This window comes from Castor canadensis, chromosome 14 (assembly GCF_047511655.1).
Source record: "Castor canadensis chromosome 14, mCasCan1.hap1v2, whole genome shotgun sequence".
NCBI classification, from domain to species: domain Eukaryota; kingdom Metazoa; phylum Chordata; class Mammalia; order Rodentia; family Castoridae; genus Castor; species Castor canadensis.
In genome coordinates this window covers 56,104,060-56,126,283 of record NC_133399.1, presented here as the reverse complement: position 1 = coordinate 56,126,283, position 22,224 = coordinate 56,104,060, and the positions used below count along the sequence as shown (strand labels likewise).

The following is a 22,224-nucleotide window of genomic DNA, read 5'->3' as shown; positions in this document are numbered from 1 at the left end:
TTGCACTGTTCAGGGCCGTGGAGGGGGCACTCTGAGGGCTGATGGTAGATGTCCCTGAAAGGTTCCGAGGTGCACGGATGGATTTAATCCTGGCTTTACGGGAAGAAGGAGAGAGAGCACCGAGGTGAGGTGCGTTTCTAGTGTGTATCTTGTGCCTTACCTGGTTGGAAGCTGAGTCCAGTTCTATTTTCTTCAACTTAATCAGACATCATGGAGGCACCTGCAGTCATCGTGATGCCTGTCACTGGGGCACCATTAACGTGATGGAGTACCTGCTGCAGGGAAGTGTTTCAGATCAGTTTGGAAAGCCTGATCCACCGCCTTCGTGGCTTGTGTGACAACATGGAACCTGAGACTTTCCTTGACCGTGCAAGGTATTCCTCCTTAAAGGCCAGCAGGCCAGCCCATTTGTTTTAAGGGCCTGGCGCTCTATGGACAGGGCAGGAGCACCCTGGCATCTGCGCTACCTGGGACAGCCAGAAACGGGAGACAAGAACCACCATGCTCTGTGGGAAACTGGGTGGACATTGCCACATCTGAGAACCTCACCCACTTCTTGATGGAAATGGGCTTCCGCATGGACCGTGAGCTTGTCACCAAGGGACACTTGTTGCGTAAAGGCATCACGAAGATTATGGTGTACAACATCTTCCGAATCCTGGTGCCAGGGAACAAAGGCAGCACCGAGGCCTTGTCACTGTCCTAGCTTGTGGAATTAAGTGTTGTTGCACCAGGCGGACAAGACGTGGTCTCTGACGACATGAAGAACTTTACTGAGCAGCTGAAACCTCTGGTTCTTCTAGAGAAAACAGACCCCAAAAGACTCATGTGATTACAAGGGTTGGTCTATGTTTGAGACCTGTCTAAGTCTGTTACAAAAAAATTTTATTAATGACCCATTTCGAGCTGGCAGAGTGACTCAATTGGTAGAGCACCTGCTTAGCAAGCATGAGGCCTGGAGTTCAAACTCCAGTCCCACCAAAAAAACAAACCAAACCCATTTCACCACTGCCAGCAAGTCAGCCTTCCTTCAAGAAGGACAGTGAGAATTTAGTTGGTTCTTTGCACTGTTTTTTTTCATATGGTGGTTTCACTTTCATGACAGCGTTTTAAAATTAAACACTCAGATTAACACAGAATTTGTGTAATCCCTCTGTGCAAAGAGTGGGTAATTGGAATAAATTAGCTTTTGGAAAGAAAAGTCTCCTAATTGTCCAGACATGGTGGTGCATTCTTGTAATCCCAGCACTCAGGAGGCTGAGGCTGGAGGAGCATTAATTTGAGATCAGCCTGGGCTACATAGTAAGACCCTGTGTTTAAAAAAATTAAGTAAATAAATATGGGGGGAGGGGGAATAAAGAGAATGATGGAGGGGCGAATTCAAATATGAGATATTTCATATATTGTAAGAACTTTTTGTAAATGTCACAATGTACCCTCAGCACAATAAAAAATAATTTTTTCAAATAAATAAATAAAATGGAGTATTATTCAGCCATAAGAGGGAAATTATATCCTTTACAGGAAAATAAATGGAACTGGAAATCATGTTAAGAGAGACAAGCCAAGCTCAGAAAGACACATATTGTATGTTTTCACTCATATGTAGAATCTAGACCTTAAAACCAATAATATGACATGGTTGCAAAAAGGTGACTGGGGGAAGGAAATGAGTGGGAAGAGAGATGGAGAAAGAATGGGGTGATGAGGTGAATATGATTGATGTACATTACATGTAAGACTGAAAATAGCCTAATGAAACCCACTGAACACTAGTCAAAAAGGGCAGAGGAGAGAGGAGGTTAAGAGAGTAATAGAGTGGGTGCATTTAGTCAAAGTACAGTAAATTCATATATGAAAATATCACACTAAAATTTTTGGTATAATTTACACTAATAAAAATAATGAAAGGGGTCCTTAGGCCAAGTATATAGAGAAACAGTTATTTATGAAGAACATGCCTGTAATCCTAGCTACTCAGGAGGCAAAGATCAGGAGGATCACAGTTTGAAGCCAGCAAATATCCAAGAGACTCTATCTTGAAAAAAGCTAATCACAGAACAGGGCTGGTGAAGTGGCTCAAGGTGTAGACCCTGAGGTCAAACCCCAGTACCACAAAAAGAGAAATATACATGCATAGTTATTGAAATTTTGTTAGAAATAGCAAATACTGGAAACCATTCAGTCCTAGCATGATAAATAAAATATGGGGTATACTCATCCAATAGAATCACATACACCAGTGAAAAATTAATGATCTAAAATATGTGTAATGACAGAGATAATTTTGCTAATATAATGTTAAAGGGAGAAAAAGAAAGCAGGAGAATAAACCCAGAATAAATGCAATTATATGCAAATTTAGATAAAACTAAAAACAAAGTTCAAATCTAACCACTTATTTAGTTATAAAAATTATAACAATGGTATGATTAACACAAAATTCAGCATAAAGTTTACCTCTGAAGAAGAACCTCAGAAATGACTAAGAGAACAATTAAACTGGAACTGACCATTTATGAGTGATGTTGGCAAAACTGACTCCCTATATTAAGGAAAATAGAACTGGATTTTTACTTACCATCTCAATATCTCAAGATGGAAACCAGATGCATTAAATATCTAAGTGTGAAAGACGAACTATAATGTAAATAGATAAGAAATAAAATAAATATTTTAGGACCTAGGATTAGAAAAGAACTTATTAAACAAAATCCACTAAGCATAATCACAAGGATAAAAGTTGATGGATTTCATAACATCAAAAATAAGAAATTTTGTGCAACGAAAATTAATAACTAAGAGCAGAATGGAAAAGACATTTATAACTTCCAAAACTGAGAAGGGACTCATAGCGAAAGTCTTCAGTGAGCTTTCATAAATCAAAAAACAAATAAGAAAAAGTCAGAAGCTCAAAAGAAAATGGTCAGTAATAACTATGAACATTTTACAGAAGGGAAATTCCAAAAATAAAACAAATACACAAAGAGATGCTCAAAATTGATTAGTGCTTAGAGAAGAGCAAATTAAGCAGTGCTCTGTAACTTAGCATCTACCAACTTGGCAAAAGTTAGAAAGCTGGATACTGCAAGTGGTTTGGGGGTTTGGGGTTGGAGGCCCTTGTGCAGTGCTGGTGAGTGTGTCCATGGGGGGCAGCCATGCTGGGGACCATTCTGCAAGCATGGAGAAGAAGCATTCAGATACTCTATGGCAGGGAATGTATTGCAAGAAATTCTCCTGTAGGTCCCAAAGGGGTTCATATGAGGCTGTTTAATTGTGGTATTAGTTGGGTAGGGAAAGACTGAAGGCAATCTATGTATTTGTATGTAAGAGAAAGAACTAGAACAATTTGCAATGTACATTCGTATAGCTGCAACTGACCAGAAATGCACAGACCAACACCAGGAGCTGCAGACATACTGCTGTATTAAAATGAAACCAATTATATGTGCATTAAAACGCTTGCATGCTAGATACATGATATATATTCTAAAACAAGAACCAAAATGAAAGAATACACATCAAGTACCTTAGAAAGATCTCCTAAGAAAGGATAAGAGAAGGAAATGAGAATGAAGAGGAAGAAGTAATAAAATGTAACAGCAAAAGAGGAGAGGAGCTGTGCAGAAATAAATAATAAGATGCCTTGAAATGAAAACCACGATTAACTAAAATCCTCTTCACTTAAAGTAAAATAAGGAAAAAGAGCACACAGGGAGCAAGAATTTGGAAATCTCAGCCTGACTGCCTGGGGCACTCTCCCAATCCAGGGCCAGGAGGTCCCACCCACTGGTACACTGCGGGAAGGCAGAGCAGCTGCCCCCAAGGACCTCTGATTCTTCACCACTGGCCTAGTTTTCAATGAAGAGTTGGCTAAACTCTCACAGCATCCAGGGTGCATTTGGATGGGAAAAAGAGGAGATAGATGGCCGACTAATCAGTGTCTTTGTGTTCTCTAGAGAAACAGAAGCACTCTCTCTCTCTCCCTCTACTGATATATGATAGAAAGAGAAATCGAGAGAGAGAGAGAGAGAGAGAGAGAGAGAGAGAGAGAGAGAGGTATTCAAGGAATTGCCTCATGCAATTGTGGGGGCTGGCAAGTCAGAAGACTATAGGGCAGGCTGGAAACTCTTGGACATGAGTTGATACCCATAGCCTTGTGGCAGAATGTCTTCTTTCTCAGGAAAGCGTCAGTTTTGTTTCTATAGGAAAATGTCTCTCCACATTATGAGGTTGATACCCTTAACTTGCAATTGACTACCTGGATGTTAACCCCATCTACAAAATACCTTCACGATACACCTAGCCAATTGGACTCATAAACTTGCTGGTGTAGCCAGTACCAGATCAGATGAGAAGAATCATTAGGAACAAATTCATTACAGAAAACTGAGGACTCAAATACCACCCAAATGGAACAAGGACACATTACCTCCTCTTCCTTTTTTACTACCTCCCCCATCATTTCCAGGACAGAGCTATGCCCTATTGCACAGGCTAATGTACAATCATCTAGATATTTCAAATAAAGAACATGATCAGAGTGGTGACATAATTTGAGTCACTTGCTCTAAGTCACTTACTGGTGCTGGTATTTCAGGTCAGTGTGACTTCTTCCATAACAACAAACCTGCTTTCAACATAACATAAGCTCTCCACGCCCCTTTCTCAAATCTTTCGGTTACCTCTCCCTTGAACACCAATCAAAGCCCATGGAAGACACAGCGTAGCTCTTGCTCCCCCTGTTGCGGTGGTCTGTTCAATTATGTGCCTCCCCTCCAAACCCTGACCCTCCTCTATGCTCAGTGCCTGATACAGACATGATCTAAGAAAGTGAAGCTGCCCAGTGGCCCCTTTCCAGAAAACCCTGTGATGCCAAGAGATGTGGGACCTCCATGCTCTCATTTCCACACAAACCTGGCCTTTCTCAGAGTGCACACTGGGCCCAACATGGGCAGTCATATCATCTCATGAAGATTTGACATTTAAATGGAAGGACACGGCAGTGACAGATGACAAAGAGATGTGCACTTAATGACAGTGGCTGAGAGCAAACCCTGCTGCTTGAGATAGCCTGAGCTGCCTTCCAAGGTTTAGACATTTTGTACTTCTTTCAACACCTTGAATGTGTCAGAGCAGAGGCTAAAACAAAGAGCCTCAAAATGAAATGGCTCAAGAGAAGTTTATCTTTTGAAAAGCAGCAGTCTACTGGGACAGTTTGACTCCATGTGGTCATTGGTGGGCCCTGGCTCCCAACAGCTTTACCATTTGCCTTCCAGAGTCACTCCCATGGAAGCTCTTCCAGCCAGAAGGAAGTGAGCCTGCCAGGTCTTGGGGGACATGCATAAGTAGCAATGGAACCTTAAGTTCCTTAGCAGGAATGTAAGCAAGAGGTTGCTCCAAGCAGTAAGGGTGGGCCTGTGAAATGTTCCTAGTGAGGAAGAGCAGCTTCGATGGACACCAGCCATCTCCAGTAATCAGAAGTTTCCAGTACATCTCCCTTTCTCTAACAAACCAGCTGGAGTTAGTTTCAGTTGCTTACAATCCAAGACACTTAGTTGACATAAAAGGTGTCCTATACTCCTGGAGAATAAGGGGTTTATTGATTGGTCTTTTAGAATGCCTCTATAGTTTGGGGTGGCATTTCTGAGGCTGGAGGAGCATGGTGGGGTCAGCAACAGACTAATCCACCTGGGGCCAAACAAAGACAGAAATCTATAGGGTTTCACCCATTTAAGGCCTGTTCTTCGGAGGCTGGAGAGAACCTGGTGCAAAAACACTGCCCTTAAGATTGCAGACTTGGGCAGGAAGGTATGTGTCTACCATGTAGAAAGAACTTGGGGCCAAAGGCTTACCCACCTGGTCCAGTCCTAGGTGCAGACTGGGCAGGGTGAGGGACCAGGAGCATACTAAGATCCTGCTTCTTACACGAGGACCCCACAGGAACTGCCAAGGCAGTAAAGAGCTTCATTAGGGACCATCTTGGGAAAAAGTCCAAATGGTTCTGTAGGGTGGTACATGCCTAAGCCCCATGAACACAGTCCTCCCCAGAAAAGCCCTAATCCTGCAGACACCCAGTCCTCCAAGCACCAACTCCTGCTTTTAGATGGATGCTTTCACAGTCTTTTGACAAGTTTGGGCACTGCTTCCATTGCCAGATCCAGATGCACCCAGATCACAGCAGCCTGAGTGGGGTCAGAGCTAAAGACACACAGCCACTATAGCCCAGCTTGGGAATGCCACCTTTCCTACCCCTGCCCTGCTCCCCTTGGCTCCTGTCTATAACCAAAGGAAGAACTCACAGTCCACATAGCACAGAAGAAAATTTCCTTCAGTCACATACAAGAAAACAAGAAGGAAAAGGTCCACATGGCCAAAGGAGAGTCATTCTGCAGGTAGGTAAAAAGACATGGAAAGATGTTTTACACTAATTTTATAATTACATTTATCATTTGTGTTCTCACATACTTTATCTCAGTTCATTCTCAGAGCACCCCTGTGAGGGAAACCAGGCAAGTGTTTTTATTCTGCTAGATGAATAAGAAAAATAAGGACTTCTTAGATTATTTTCTTATGTTTCTTATGTTGATTTCCTAAGTTCAAATCAGATGACCTTATCTTTAGAAACAAGAATAATAGCAGTTAGCAGTTGTGAGCACTTACTACTAGGCTTTCTATCTTCATGTATACTACACCATGGAATCTAAAACAATCACAGGAGGGAAGTGCTATCATTTACCCCCGCTGACAAATGAGAGAACCAGCCCGGAAATACTGGGAGGAAGGTTTTCTACACACTGCTATAAAATGTGACCTTCACAGAATCATAATATCTAAAGGTGGCCATAAGCCAATTCTGTCACCTGCTTGCAGCCAAGCAGTAAACAGGCACAGAGATTAGAAACAACTTCACCACCTCCATTGGCTACTCCCCAAGGAGTATTCAATGGATTCAATGGATTCTACATTTCAATTGTCGGAATCTTCTTTTTGATAGAGATACAACTGTTAAAGCATGGGAAATCCCTCCCAAATCAACCTATATATAACCAAAGACTGCAAATTTACCCCCAACCACAATTTCCCTCGTTATATACTTAGCAACTCAGCAACCGTGCACATTTTGACTAGTAAGAATTCTTTAACTGTAAATTTATTTAAGTGTAAAGAAGAAATCAATGGCTTTCCTAATGGGATGCTTTGTGGCCGATCTCACAGCAGGGGCAGGACTGCCACACTCTGGATTCATTTCCTGGGTCTCAGGCCACGGATCCAAACCCTCTCAAACCTGTGAGTGGATTGAGAGCAAACCTCAGAGTGACATATATTCAATCTTACTTAAAGGAAATGTAAGTGCCACTGTCTGAAAAGCAGGCAATCCCTTCAGAGAACCTCTTTCAAATAATTCCCAGCTCTGACGGATGCTCACCCTGGTTGGATCTTCACTAGGCACCCGAAGCAGGACACCACTTTCTGGTGGGATAGGGATTAGGAAATTACCCAGAGGTAGTGAGGGTTGCCTTGGAGTATGTTTGTTTATTTTGTGTTGCCAGTCTCTTCATAAGTTAGGGTGTGACTCTGTCACCTGTAGTCCCCTCTGCCCTCCCCCAGCCCCAAAAAGTCTGGTTCACTTTACCTTGAGGAACTGGATCAGTGCTGGTGTGCTTCACCTGCCTCCTCCTGGCTTCTGCCAGCTTGCCAGGATCCTCCTCCTCTCTCTGGCTGTAAAATCTAGTTGCTCTTTGTCAAGTGTCTGTGTTGCTTTTCCATGTGACTTGTTAATAGTGCTCAGAAGAATTTCAATGGCGAACCCTCTAATTTTAAAATACTATTGGCAGGGATGTAACGTTTTCAACACTTGCTGGTAATAACACTCTAATAGCCTTTTGCATTTTAAGTTTTGCTATTTATGACTGAGACAGAAAAGATGGCAGTTTCAATGTGGAGTCAAGTATGGCTTTTGTGCCAAACTCATTCTCCATCCCCACAAGGCCCTCCATGAGGGCAGTCAGGGTGCTGTGCGGGGAAGGTCCTAGCAGCTGGGTAATTGGCTTGAGACATTTTTTTTTGAAGAATTTAGCACAATGGAGAAGGAATGGTTTGGTTTTGCTGGTGTTCAAAATTTGGCAGGCTTCAGGGGCTGGAGTGTGATGTTTACATAAATGCCATGTGAGATGAATTTCCAAACATGATACCCAATTCCTGACAATCAGCTGAACAATCCACTTTCTATGATGCCGAATCTCCAAGCCACACATGCCAGTTTCATTAAGATTTCCCTTAAAAGCTGCCATTGAAAAGAAAAAAAGTATGGTCTCAGGAAAAGTGTGGGCTTCACTAGGTTTAATATGGAATCTGGATTTTGTTCCCATTTCGACTGCTGATCATTAATGGAAAAGCTGTCACATCGCTCCCCTGCACACCCTTCAGTTACACAATGAGCTGGGGCAGGGCAACACAGGACCACAGGATGGAGATGGCAAACCTGAGGTACAAATTGTGTCCAGCTTCCGAGCTCTTTCAGTATCTTGTAAACTATCTGAACTTGCAGACCCTAGGGAACCTTGCAATTTAATAGAAACCTGTAAACGCTTTCTGAAAAGAATTCTTTTTGCATTGTTATCACCTTGAAAATAATGGTTAGTAAATACAGAACTAATATATTAGTTCTATCGAGGTGAATGATGCCAACCTGGTAACAAATAGATGGCTGGATGTCAGAGGAAAGGCCTGGATTCCAGTGCAAAGGGCTGCATGCAGTCCCAGCCCCACCACTCACTGCTGTGCAGTCTTAAAGAGTCACTTTCCTTCTCTTGACCTCATTTCCCCATCTGTAGTTCAGGAAGAAGAAGCTCCCAGGACTCTAAGCTTTGTTGGTCTTAGTGATGCTAAGTTTGGAGTGCACAATGTGTGGACATTGCCTCCTGCCCTGTGGGTTCCTGTGCTACCTGTATATAACAGCCTGCTCACTTTTCAGGACTGCCCTTGGACACCAAGTCTACTTTGTCCTTGAGCCTGGCTAACTGAAGTGCCTTGGAGTTTACACCCCCTCCTCCTTGGCTGACAGCTAACTGGGAATGTGGAAGTCTCCCCCACCCCCTCCACCCCTGACTGAGGACAAGCTGGGAATACTGCAGCTTGAGGCTGAGCAACACTTACACCTACTCCATGTCTTCGGCTAGCTCTGCCCTCCCTCCCCGGATTCTCCCAGGAGCATTCCATAGCAAATTATTTGCACACGAGTGCTTGACCTGCTTCTGGGAAACCTGACTTAAAATGCAGGTTTACTAGACTGAGCAAAATAATAGGAATAATAGTAAAACAGCTTTCTTCATCTGAGATGCTCTATTACTGAAAATTAAAGAGATCTGCACCCAGAATAGATAGATGTGGTTGGCAGAAACCCCTACATTTTTTTTTCAATGCTGGAGTTTAAACTCAGGGCCTCACACTTTCTAGAAAGGTGCTGTACCACTTAAGCTATGCTCCCAGTCCTTTCTGCTTTAGTTATTTTTCAGATAGGATCTTGCGTTTTTTTGCCTGGGTGGGTCTGGACCTTGGTCTTCCTACTTAATGCCTCCCACATAGCATGGTACAGGCATGTACTACTACATCAGGTTTTTTGTTGAAATCGGATCTCTCCAACTTTTGTCTGGGCTGGCCTTTAAATGGCCTCCATCAGCAGTCCTCCTGATCTCTTCCTTCCAAGTAGTTGGGATTACAGGTGTGAGAGCTGCTGTGCCTGGCACCTAAACCTCCACTTGCAAAGTGGTCGTGAAGAGACAGCTGTGTGCCCCAGGCTTGGTGATCCAACAAATGGAAGAAAGATGTGACTCAATGTTTGTGCATGTACTTAGCATGTGCAAGGCCCTAGGTTCAACCCCCATCATTGAAAAAAAATCAATTAACCAACCAATGAGAGTAAAGATAGACCAAGAATAGAAAATGCAGAGGAAGAAGAGCGCTTCAACCCAATGTTCCATGTTGGTCATGATAACAAACGGATGTAGCAGAGTATTATCTCATTTCTTAGCCAAACACTCAGGTGCAGAGAAGAGCTGAATATCAAACAGTCTTTTGCTCCCTGATGTCTTTCAGGTCCCTTCCTTTCCCCCTGATGTCTTTCCAGGTCCCTTCCTTTCTCCCAGACAAGCATGAATGTGTACATGTCTCAGGTCCAGCACAGTCCAGAAGAAATGAGGAAGACCCTGTTCACAAGGCCTGTGGTCCAGGCAGGACTAGCGCAAATGTGCACTGGTGGACTATCCATGGTATTTTCAAAGTCAATGGAAATTATAAGGGAGAAGTCTCGTAATTATCTTTGGGGAATAAGAAATGTCCTCCTAGGAGGTGAGTCTTGAAAAATGCCAGGTGAATGTGGCAGCAAGAGAGGGACCTCTCCCTGTGAGATAGTAAGATCAAAGACCAGAAACAGGACACAGCAGGGGCTGTCCACAGAGTGATTCAGCGAGGCCACGATGTGCACGTGGTGAGAGGGGAGGAGCTGTTAAGATAGGACAGAGAAGCTGTGAGGAAACAGCATGGATTCTTCCACTCACAGAAAGAGGTTTGAAATTTGCCCTGCGGGCAGAGAGGAGGGATTCATAAGAATGTCCTTCCAGTAGCTCAAGGTCAGCCTTCTACCTCTTCATCCCTTACTCCCCAAATCCAAACATAATGGGTGAGAAGGCAAATTTATTACCTTTCTAAGGACTCCCAACTACTGCCCCCGATGGTGCCAGAGACAGAGGCTGCTAATTTAAACCACCATTAAGCTCGGCTGCAGGGCCCTGAAGTCACTTAATGAATAGGAGCATGATAACCTGTTTTTCACAAAAGGAGGAATTAAAAACTCATTTATATCAGTGACAGGGTAGAAAGAAAACAGCAATCTTGCTCCAGCCTGATAATGGAGATACCAGCCCCTGCTTTATGGACTCTTAATTAGATCTCCTCGGTCGTCTTGTTTTTATTTCATGTTTGCCTTTTTAAAAAATAAAGGAAGAATAGCCATAATCGCACACACTGCTGTGCATATTTTATACAGAATACAGATGGTGAGGCTCTGTGCTCTCTGGCGTACAGAGTAGAGGAGTGAGGAGAAGGTAGGAGTCCTTGTGCCGAAGGCACAGCAAGCTACCTGAGGACCATGCTGTATCTTTGCAAGCTTCTGAACGAAGGTAGCTTTCTGGGCATTGTAGCATGGGTCAGCAAAAAGGTGGGGACAGTTGGGAGCCCCAAATGAGAAGAGATTTTATGTGGGTCTTTTTCACGTGTGTCATCTTTTTCTCTTTGGAGTGGAAACAGGAATGACTCAGGAAATTCAACAGGGAGATGCCCATAGGGGGCCATGTGGGGAGGATACATTCAAGGTCAATGCCAGGTCTTCATCGGGAGACTGGAGTCTAAGCCCAACTCTGCTGTTAACTCACTGTGAGATGTCGGACAACTTGGGTTATCTCTCAGAGTGGTGTTCACTTCCCAGTAAAACACTGTAAGATGGATCCAGTCACACACACACACACACATACACACACAGAACCTACAAGTCTAACAGCTTTGAGAGTATGAAGAAAGGATGACCCCTAGAGGTCAAGCAAGAGGCAGGAGAGGGGCAGAGAGGACAGAGGGACAGATATTTCTCCTGGGGCTCTCCACTGGCTTCAGGTGACTTCAAGACAAAGTTAAAGGGATTTCATCCTACTCTCTCAAAGACATATGAACCAGCCTGGACCAGAGTTCTCCAAACTTCTCCCAGGGGAAACCTAATGTCTCAAGTTGGCTTTGTGTCAGGAAAACTAAACAGCAGTCTCTGAAGGGCATGGATAATGAGTGTGGCTAAACTCTCCTTCTCATCCATCCATCCCAGAGATGGGCACGTGCAGTGTTCCCCTTGAGCAGTTTCACTCTATCTCCTGCCATTGCTCCCAGCCACCTTCCTTGTCACTCTTTTTGCTTTCACATGTATAGTATAGCAGGGTCTCTCAGAGCTAGAGTATAGTCCTAGAAAACATGGCCTGTGCTTTGGGCTGGGTGACTGGACTGGAGACCTCAACATAGAAGTTAAGATCTATGGGATTCAGCAAATAGAAAACAAGGTCAGGAACAAAGAGAGCAAAATCAGGTTAAGTCAGAGAGAGTCATAAGCTTAGAGGGGGGCTCAACAAACTGCAGCCTATGCACCAAACTCAATCTATTGCTTATCTTCTTAAGAGTTTTACTGGAACACAGCTATACCACACATTTACATATTGTCTGTGTCTGCTTTTATACTAAAAGCAGAACTGAATAGTTGCAGCGAGGCTCTCAGGCCTACAATGTTTACTATCTGGCTTTACAGAAAAAGCATGGCAGCCATGGTTTTGAGTATGGACATGGCCGCCACCTTGCTTCTGACCTCGCTGTGCCCTTCCTGCACCTCCAGGAACTACTTCAGGAGGTTGGCACTCAGCTCAGGGCAAGTCCAAGAGAAAGCAGCAGCCAGGTCCTCATCTCCCCAACCCTTGCTCCTCCTCTCCTTGCAGATGGGGTGTCCCCACTTACTTGGGAGAATTCATCCCTGTGCGTTGCTCCATCATTCCCATTGTGTCTGCTGTTCCCCAGGCTTGACCAGACAGGCACTTGCCCATCCACCAGGGTCTTGTTTCAACTCATTCAGGGCCTAAGCCACAACTGAGCATTACACTTCCCTAAGACAGGACTTTGCAACCCTTCCTCTTGTTTGATCAACACAGGGATTTCAATTGTCAAAGTAGTCACACTGATCCATCTACTTGGTCAATGGCGACCAGACACCCACTGTGTGCCAGGCACAATAAGAGCAAGTAAAGCTTATTCTCTGCCTGCCTGATCCCCCAAGCCTCTGCCCTGCAGCCCTTCAAACATCCTGCTTGTCCCAGGCAGATAAGAGTGCTTTCCTATTCCCAGGATCAGACAATTTATTTGTGATTTCTAATGTATAACCAGTTCCCCAAATGCTTAAATGTGGAAAGCAAGTAGAACTATTTAGAAATGAATTAAATATTGTAAAGAATAGGTAAAGAAGGTTTCAGAGTGTGTCTGTGAGGGCATTTCCAGAGCCCACTGGCAAGTGGATCAGTAAGCTAACGGAGATAGACCAGTCCTGCATGTGGGCAGCACCACCCAATAGGCTGAGGACCCAGATGGAACAAAAAGTAGAAAGAGGGGGAGGCGCAATTCTTCCTGAGCAGGTACTTTCTTTGCTACTGCCATTGCCTAAGGACATCAGACTCTAGACTCTTCCATCTTTGAACTTGGATTTACACCAGAGATTCTCCAGGGAGCTTCCAGGCCTTCAGCCTCTTGTTCTGAGACTCCGAGCTTCTTGGATTGAGCTGGTTTCCCCAGCTCTCCAGCTGCAGACAGCCACTGTGAGACAATCCAACCTCTTATGGAGTAAGCCAATTCAATAAATACAATCATATAATTACATAGAATGTATAAATATATTCTATTGGTTTTCTTTCTCTAGAGAACACTAATATAATTCACATGCACACACACATGAAAATAGATATAGAATCATTCACATCTGTCCAGTGAGGAGGGTGGGTGAGGGGCAGCCTCAGGCTTTGGAGCATCTCCAGAGAAGACATTGGAGAGGAACATTGAGCACCCTCCAGCATGAGTGTTCCTATTGACTGAAAAGACCCTCAACTCACCACACAGGTTCCCCTGGTGGGCAGAGCCATGGGCATGGATGGAATTAGCTTCTGGACAGGAACTGAGCAAAGGAAGGCTGCTGTGTGTTGGGTGGTAGAAATGCAACCAGGGTGGGAGGGTTATTGTCCACTCTGAGCAATACATGTTGATCAGTTTATTTTATGGAAATAAAAATTCAGTGATATTGTCCTGATCCTCCCCAGGGAGGTGTGAAAAGGAGAGCTCTGGATTCCCAGGGTTGGTTTAGGAAGGTAAAGGTAAGGGTGTAGGAAGCCTTCCTGTATCAGGACTCACTACCTCCCACCCAGGCCCTGCTTGTTACTAGGGTGTTTGTCCTGCATAAAAAGAGAGACTTCGCTGAGCTGAAGAAGCTGCTGCTGCCCTGGATCTCTGTGAGAATCCTTCTGTCTCCTTCCCTTCTTCACCTTCAGGGCACCAGAACCAAGCACAAAGGAAAGAATCTCTTTGAAGCTCTGCTTTGATCAAGTCCACCGGCCATATTAGGAGCACACAGATAGCCCAACAAACATTCAGATTGAGTGTGATGTGATCATTTATCCAGCAACTCTTCACTTCATGAAAGGTGTCTAGAAATGTCACCAATGGAACCATACCACTTCTCACTGCACAGAGGCCAGCTGGCCACCACAGCTAGACCTGTGGCTCATACAGGGCAGAGGGGCCCTTTCCCTCTGTAGCTTATATCCCTGGACTTCCATGGATGACTTTCCATGCAGAGACAGACTTGTTCCCAAGTACTCCCAACCTCTCAGCACGGATTCCTCTGCTCCAGGGATCCTTTGCTGAGGCTCCTCCCACAGCTTGCCTGGTTCATAGGACACACTCATTCCTCAGATTCCTTCTTTGGGCTGTTCCTGGCCTCCCCCAGACACGGACAGTGGCAGCCTCCTCTGGACCATCAATCCCATGCGGTACCATGTCCATGGTACCATGTCCATGTTGAGGACAGGCGGTACCATGTCCATGTTGACATCACCAACTGGGATATCAGGCAATCAGAAATTAAAGATTTAAAAAACATTCAGTAATGCTTCCTACCACATCCACCACCCAGTGTCAGGCCCTTGCTGTGGAGGCTCTTGAGGAGCAGGGTGGCTGAAGGGGGGGGGCGGTCTCTCAAGGGAAGTCCTAGGTCAGGTGCAGCCATGTAAGAGGGGCGGACTGCTGCAAGAACTGCCTTCCCTGGGTACTTGCAATCAGTCATCTAGCCCTGCCTGCTATCCAGGTGCAGTTCCCTCATCGTCTCTGCACTTGGTACAGGCGTATTCCTTCCTAACTACTACTGCAAGACCCCCAGTGCACCTGGGACACACAAACTCACCTCATCTGTGCTAAGGGCCTCCTCAGTATTATACACATCCTTAAGGGTGGGTGGAGAGGCTCCAGGAACCCCACATTCACATGTTCTGGGGAAGTGCTGAATAGATGGGCTTCTCCTCTTCATTCAAATCAGTTTTACTTTTGGTTGATTTGTAATCACTATAAATTTGGCTTCCATGTGAAATACCTTTTTTTTTTTCAAAGTATGATTCTGTATGGTTTTCTTACTGAAAATCTTGAGGGCTAGAAAGAGAAGGTTGTTTGTCCAGAGTCAGGAGAGCAGTAAATAGCAGATCAGGAGAAACAAGCTTTGCAACTCCCCCGCCCCTTCCCATCTGTGTCCTCTGGTGGCAGCAGTAAGCCATTTCCAGACTCATTTGCAGTTTAGGACTCTGGTCGCAGCTCATCTTTTTGAAGTCACTAAGAAAGTACCTAGAGGCTCAAACATATGGTAGGGTTGCTGTTTGTGTGTTTAAGTGAATCCTCCCACTCTAGCACATGGCATTGAACAGTATGTGTCCAGAGACCTCCAAAAGTTCTTACCTGTGCAGTTGACCTGGCCGGAGGGAGAACAAGCTGATGATGTCCGGAGAAGATAAGGTGTGGATCACTCACTGCCTGTGGGAATCAGGGGCTCTAAAATGCTGGCTTGTGTCTGCCTCTGGCTGAGGCCTTCTAGCACCATGTTCAACAGGGCGTCCATCAGAGCCATCCATCTAGAGCCAGGGCTACCCATATCCCTCCACATCTCCCACTGAAGGACACAGTGTCAACATGGCTGCACAGAGTGAGCTTTGGGTTGGTCTAAACATTCAAAGTAAATGCACAAAGGGCAGTTGGGGTTGAGGCAGCCAAATTTTAGGTTCAGTCTGAAACCTGGCCTCAAATGACCACAGTGTTACGAGTTCATAGCAATTCTCTTCAAAGTAGCTTGACTACGTACATGGGGAGTTTACACTTCTAGTATGTGTGTGTGTGTGTGTGTGTGTGTGTGTGTGTGTGTGTATGTGTGTGTGTGTATGCACACAAGCCAGGACCCAACATTTGATGTGGGTGTATTAATATCTGTATTGTACAGATGAGGAAACCAAGGCCTACATAAGTTCAAACAGCATATGCAGGCTCACACAAGTAGACACAAAACCAGTGACTTGCCTGGGGAACCTAGAGAGAGGCCACAGAACTTTGACCCTCTATGGAACAAGGGAGGCGGGGGTCTTCCTACTGATCGTGCTTAGGGAAGAGCAAGGGACACTGGATCAGTATTTAGAACCAGGATGCTCACAGGTACTGGATTGCAAAGCACCACATTGACTGCTGGAGACTTTTCTAAACACTGGCCTCACAATGACGAGCACATCTGCCATGGTCTGTGCATCCATGAAGACATCTGGGAGCCTGCTCTGCCTCACACCCACCACACCTTAGCAGAACAGACCTCCCATACCTCATGCCACTCTCAGACTGAGGCCCCAGCACGGCATGAGGTTATCGTTTTACTCCCTACATCCCTCCTTGTTCTCCAAGAGCTCCTGTCCTGACCCCCTGGCTTCAGGTTGCTGTTCATAGTCTCCAGCCACCATTAGATCCAAAGGTATGGCCACAGCTGCTGGTGGCCACCATGGTCCAACCCTCATCCAGTAAGACGCTTACACCAGCAAGACGACCCCCGCCCCCCAACCACACGCACACACACACAGTCTCACACCGTCCTGCCCTGTTAGGCTGACAAAGAAAGCCTATAAGGTAGCCAGGAGACCACAGGTAACTGTCCATTTCCCAAGAGGAACAGAACAGCCTATGAAATGACCAGCCTGTTTCGTCCTGCTATAGGTCTGGAATGACCCCCAAAAGCCCATGAATTCAAGATTTGGTCTTCAGCTTGTTGCTATTGGAAAGTTGTGGAACTTTTAAGAGGTGGGGCCTACTGGGAGGTTCCAGCCACTGTGGGCATGCCGCTGAAGAAGTGTATGCACCACTCTTGGTCTTTCTATAACTCCCTCCCTCTCTCCTGTCCCTCCTCCCCCCACCCTCCACTTTCTGACCATACACCATGGTCAGATGTGCTGCCTCACCACGGGACTCACAACACTTGAACCTACTCATAAAAACTAATGGGATTGACTGACATGGACTGAATCCTTCAAAACTGTGAGCCAAAACAGACCTTTCATTTTTAAAAGTTTATTATCTCAGGTATTTTGCTATTGTAATGGAAAACTGACTAACACACATTCACTTAGCACCAAATAGTTATTGAGTGACTCCTGTTGGGTACTTGGAAGACATCACTGAGAAAAAAAAGACAAAGATCCCTGTCTTACATAAACCTGGTATAGAAATCCATACCTGAATGGACTTCATATATACTAGGGAAAAGAAGAATAGGTGTGCAGGATAAGGGTAGTGATGGGTGCCATCAGGTACGGAGGGCTAGTGTGAATGGAGTACTCAGGTAGACACAAGGAAAGGTGAGAATTGAGCAAACATTTAAAGAATTTGAGAAGGAGTAACTAAAGACACCTGGGAGAAGAGGGGTATTTCAGGTAGAGGGAGCAAAAAGAGGGAAAGCTGTTGACCTCTTCGAAGAAGAGCCTACAGGCCAGCTTGGATCAAGGGAAGTGAGTTGGGGGAGGTGGAGGCAGTGGGAGATGGTAACAGAGAGCCAGATTTTCCTGCAAGACCCTGTAAGCCATTGTACAGACTTGTCCTTCTACCGTAGGGCCAAGGGGAGCTCTCAGGAGATTTAGGCTAGTGAAGCATGTGGTATAGAAGCCATTACCCAGCAGGGGCAGTAGATGATAAGGGAGGCCAAGCTTGTAGCCACAGAAATGCTCAGACATTGGTTACTCTGGTTATATTTTGAAGGTCAACACTGGATGGAGAAATGCAAGGAGACAGAAAGGGCTGCTAGTGATGTCTGGGGTGCAAAGGCAGCAGTTCTGCACTGCAGTGCCTTTGGCTGCACAGGGAAGAGCAAGTGGATATAAGGTGTGGGAGTCAGCAGAGGGCTGAAGTCGTAGACAGAGCTGCCAAGGGCACCTGCATCAGTGTAGGAGGGCATTGGAGAGGAGACCACAGGGCAAGCTCCTGGGAGGAGTCAGTAGGTCAGGGGAAACCAACCAGAGCCCATGGTCCTAGATCCAACCAAAGAACTGGAAGGCACGCATGACCTGTGGACCTGGCAAATGGAGGCTTGAGAACTGAGGTTGGCTTTGAACTGGGGCCACTGGTAAGCGTAAATTGCAAATTCAGACAAGCTGACCAGGCAAATTAGCCTCATTCAGGTGAGAGCAGGAGTGAGTCTTCCTTCTTGCAGAAAAAAAAAGTTTGGAGAGAAAGCAGTGGATGAAGTGGGGATGTTTGGCTGCTGTGACTTTTATAAATGAGAAAAATAACCACATTTGTATGCTGGTCAGAATAATCCAGGAGAACAGAGAAGGAGAAATATATGAGAGAGAAGAGGGGAACTTCAGGACCCCTGAACTTGGACAGTCTATGCATAGAGGAGCGTGGCCATTTAGAAGCATCTCGGGTTTCTTCGATGTTCTCAGTGGGATAGGATGAGAGAATTTAGGGAGGAGAGATAATGTTTGACTTGACTAAACAGAGAGTCCAATTGCCAGAGATGTAAAGGCCCATTGGAGTAGTGGCCATGCCTGTCAGGTGGGAACCATCCACGTGGTGTGTTTTTCTCCAGCCACAGTCAGCTGCCTGGATAGTAGCAGGCTAAGATCACTGAGTCAGGGTCAACTTGCAGTCCCTGCTTCCAGGCATTTCAGGGCCCAGAGAACTGTGATGCTGGAACATCGTCATACCTGCCTCAACTTCAAACCCCATCACCTCTTCTCCAGGGTTGAACCTTTACAAGCAGCACAGTGGAACCAAGGGCTACTTTGGAATATTTGGGCAGGGCACTTTGAAAATGGGTGGCATCCTATAGTGTTATTTCACAGAAATCCTTTCTGGGGAAAGCCTCTGGGAAGCAGTGCTTGGCCCAGGCTGCTTCATTTGTAAATCAGTTGTGAGCAATGGCCCACATCCTGCCAGAAGTCCAAACTCACAACCCAGCTGGTATGCCTCTGTCACACAGGTCTCAGCCCCTTGCTGTCAGCTTCCAGGCAGATTTCTCCTCTGAGCTGCCTCCTCTCTTCTCTGGGTAATTGAATGAATCATTTAGAGCTCTCTGGCTCTTGTCTGCACTGGCCTCTGTGGCCTTCTAAGTCACATAGCTCAAAGTTCCAGGAATAGAAGCACTATTGTGGGCTCTTGCCAGCCAGCAGTGGGTTGGGTCCAGGTGATGAGGTGCTTGGACAAAGACAATGGGGGAGGAGGAGGCATCTCCAAGGAGAGAGGAAACTCTCTTCATTGTCTAGTTGTCTGTTATCTGCAAACCCGTGGCCTTTGCCTGAGATTTCAAATCAGTGTGATGAGAAATAACTTTGGATTTCAAAATGTAAAGCACTATGTGAAAGAAAGTGTCTGGCATTACTTGTGCCCACCAAAGGATTGTTTTAATGGTGACAATGTGAAAGTTTCCAGATTTGCATTATTTCTGTGTATTGCCTAATGTCTTCTAGGTTGAACATGAAGAAACAGAGGGAGTGATTCCCAACATCTTCTTAGTTATTTCTTCTCAAATATGATGGCTCTTTGTGTGTGTGGTGTGTGTGTGGTATGTGTGTGGTGTGTATGTGTGTGTGGCGTGTGGTGTTTGGTGTGTGGTGTGTGTGGTGTGTGTGTGGTGAGTGTATGTGTTGAAAAGTATTTCTTTTTATTTTTATAAATTATGGTTTATTTACACTAGAACCACTTTTGGGGGTACTGGTTTATTTATTTATTTATTTGGCAACATTGGGATTTGAACTCAGTGCCTCACACTTACTCATCAGGCATTCTTACTGCTTGAGCCACTCCACCAGCCCTGAAAAATATTTCTAAGAACAGTTTTATCAGCAATTAGAAGAGAAAGCAGCCATGGGATCTGGTGAATCAGCAGTATTTTTTTTGAGGGGTGGGGTTGAGACAAGGTCTCACTATGTCACCCAGGCTGTCCTTGAACACATGATCCTCCCGCCTCAGCCTCCCAAATGCTGGGATTACAATATGAACCATCATGCCTGACCCATCATCGGATCTGGAAGAACGTAACAATCAGGAATGGTAGGAGGTGGGGAAGACCGCACTGACACCAAAAGTTTTTCTAATGCAAAGAAGAAAGCCATCGCCAATTTTCTGAATTACCTAAAACAAGGCAATAATGCAATATTAAGTATGTCATAGTGAAAGAAACAATTGCGTAGATGCTCTTCAACTGCAGCTATTTCTCCAACTATTTCTTTCATTTCCCCTTCTACGTCTCCCTTCTAACATTATTTCAATTGATCCATTATAAGGATCCATTGAAACGAAGAAGGCCTTATTTGTTTTAGTTTCTTTTCCTAAATAGAAAAGGCAATAAACCTCATCAAGAATATATCATGAGCATACATTCTGATGCATTAACAAAAGCAATCAATATAAATTATATTTGTCAAGGAATGAAATTCAAGGAATTACCCCAGAGACCATTGAAGAGCCTCTTTTCCAGGCAAAGTCTGCCACTCTGTGGCCTGCAGTGGTATTGCAGTTGCCTGTACAAAATTTTTTACAACTTTCACAGTAAGACAAAGGGATGTTCTGAATCAACTTCCAGAGATCAAAACACAGCCAAATGCTCCTCCAAGTGATCATCAGCAAGAAGCCAGTCCCGTCTCGCCTTCGATCAGCTTTCAACACCAGGGAGTGTCTAGATTTAGCAGTGTTTCGGTTAAAAAAAGTCTCAGGCTTATTCCATGTGCTTTTGGAGGCAAGAACTATAGATCAGCAAAAGAAGGGAAGGTTCAGCTCATTCTTCTTTCTTTTTCTTTTTTAAGCTAAAAAGTAGAGGACAAGTGGCAAGATGGCTGGAATTTTTGTCACTCATTGCGCTGGATTTTTCCTATCCACGACTAACAGACCCAGGGGATAGCATTCCCCAGGCCCCTGCTGGGAGGTACCCAGGGTGGCTCGGCTTAGGGAAAGGTTCTGCTGCCATCAGTTCCCATGAGGTCAAGCAGGGAGGACTGTGGGCAGTTCAGAACCTGTCCAGGACAGGCTGGCACAGGCACAGTGCAGGAGCCACAAGTCCCAAGTGGCAAGGTGTTCACCCCTGAGCCCCAGATGAAATGGGAGGCAATTGTGAAGCCGGGCACCAGTCTTCTGGACACCCTGTCCACCAACCTGGTTTAGCTGTCCACTTCAGGGTTAAGTAATGCCTTTATCCCCATGGTACAAGGAGACCACCCTGGCAAAGCTGGGTAAAGGAAGATGTGATCCTGCTTACCTCTCTCTAGTCACCCTTAATTTCCTCTCTCACAGCCCAAGCCAGCAGAATTAGTCTCCTCTTGTTCCTTATTCTTCTCCCTAGATTATGAACCCCTTAAAGACTTTGTCTTCTGCATCTATGCCAAGTTATGTAATAAACAACTTCCTGCATATGTCATTTTAGATTCGTGCAAAAGAGAAAATTCCTAGAAGAGGGGTTGGTGGTCAAAGGTTAGTGGAATACTATTCTGCTTGCTGTCTACTGACTTCCTGTCCACAGCGTGACCCCTCTGCAGCAAGCTGGCACTGTACAGAGGCCTGTTTCCCCACAGCCTCGCCACTAAGCTGTGGAATTTTGCCAGATCACAGGTGAGACATGTTCTTTCCATGCGGTTCTAATTTACATTCTTCTTTGCAATGAAGTTGTGGGTCCTTCATAAGTTTAGGAGATACTTAGATAATGGTTTTCTGTGCATTGTTCATGTTTTGCTCATTTTTCAAGTTTCTAATCTTTGCCTTCCTCAGTTTCTAAGAACTCTTAGGATGATTAGTCCAGGACCTGTGAAATATATTGTAAATACTCTCTTCCAACTTGTCATCTCTTATGACCTGTTTTGCCATTAAAATGTTTCCAGCAAGTTTTATGCAGTCCAATTTTTTTCTGTCTCTTTTATTGTGTATGAATTGGCAAACATTCAATACAGTGTTTCACAGCATTAAAGATCTTTTATATTCTTCCATTGTTCCTGACTCCATGGAAAAGCCTGTTATGTTTTCCATAGTAACATGCTACTCTAAGTTCAGGTGTTTATATTATTTATCAAATATAAATAATATAAATATAAACACACATGT

The 22,224-nt window shown here is 44.9% G+C and overlaps 1 pseudogene; it reads left to right on the top strand.

Annotated features, from left to right (window-relative positions):
• Positions 1–210: 210 nt before the first annotated feature.
• LOC109702948 (mediator of RNA polymerase II transcription subunit 18 pseudogene) lies at positions 211–832 on the top strand (annotated as a pseudogene).
• The last annotated feature ends 21,392 nt before the right edge of the window (positions 833–22,224 follow it).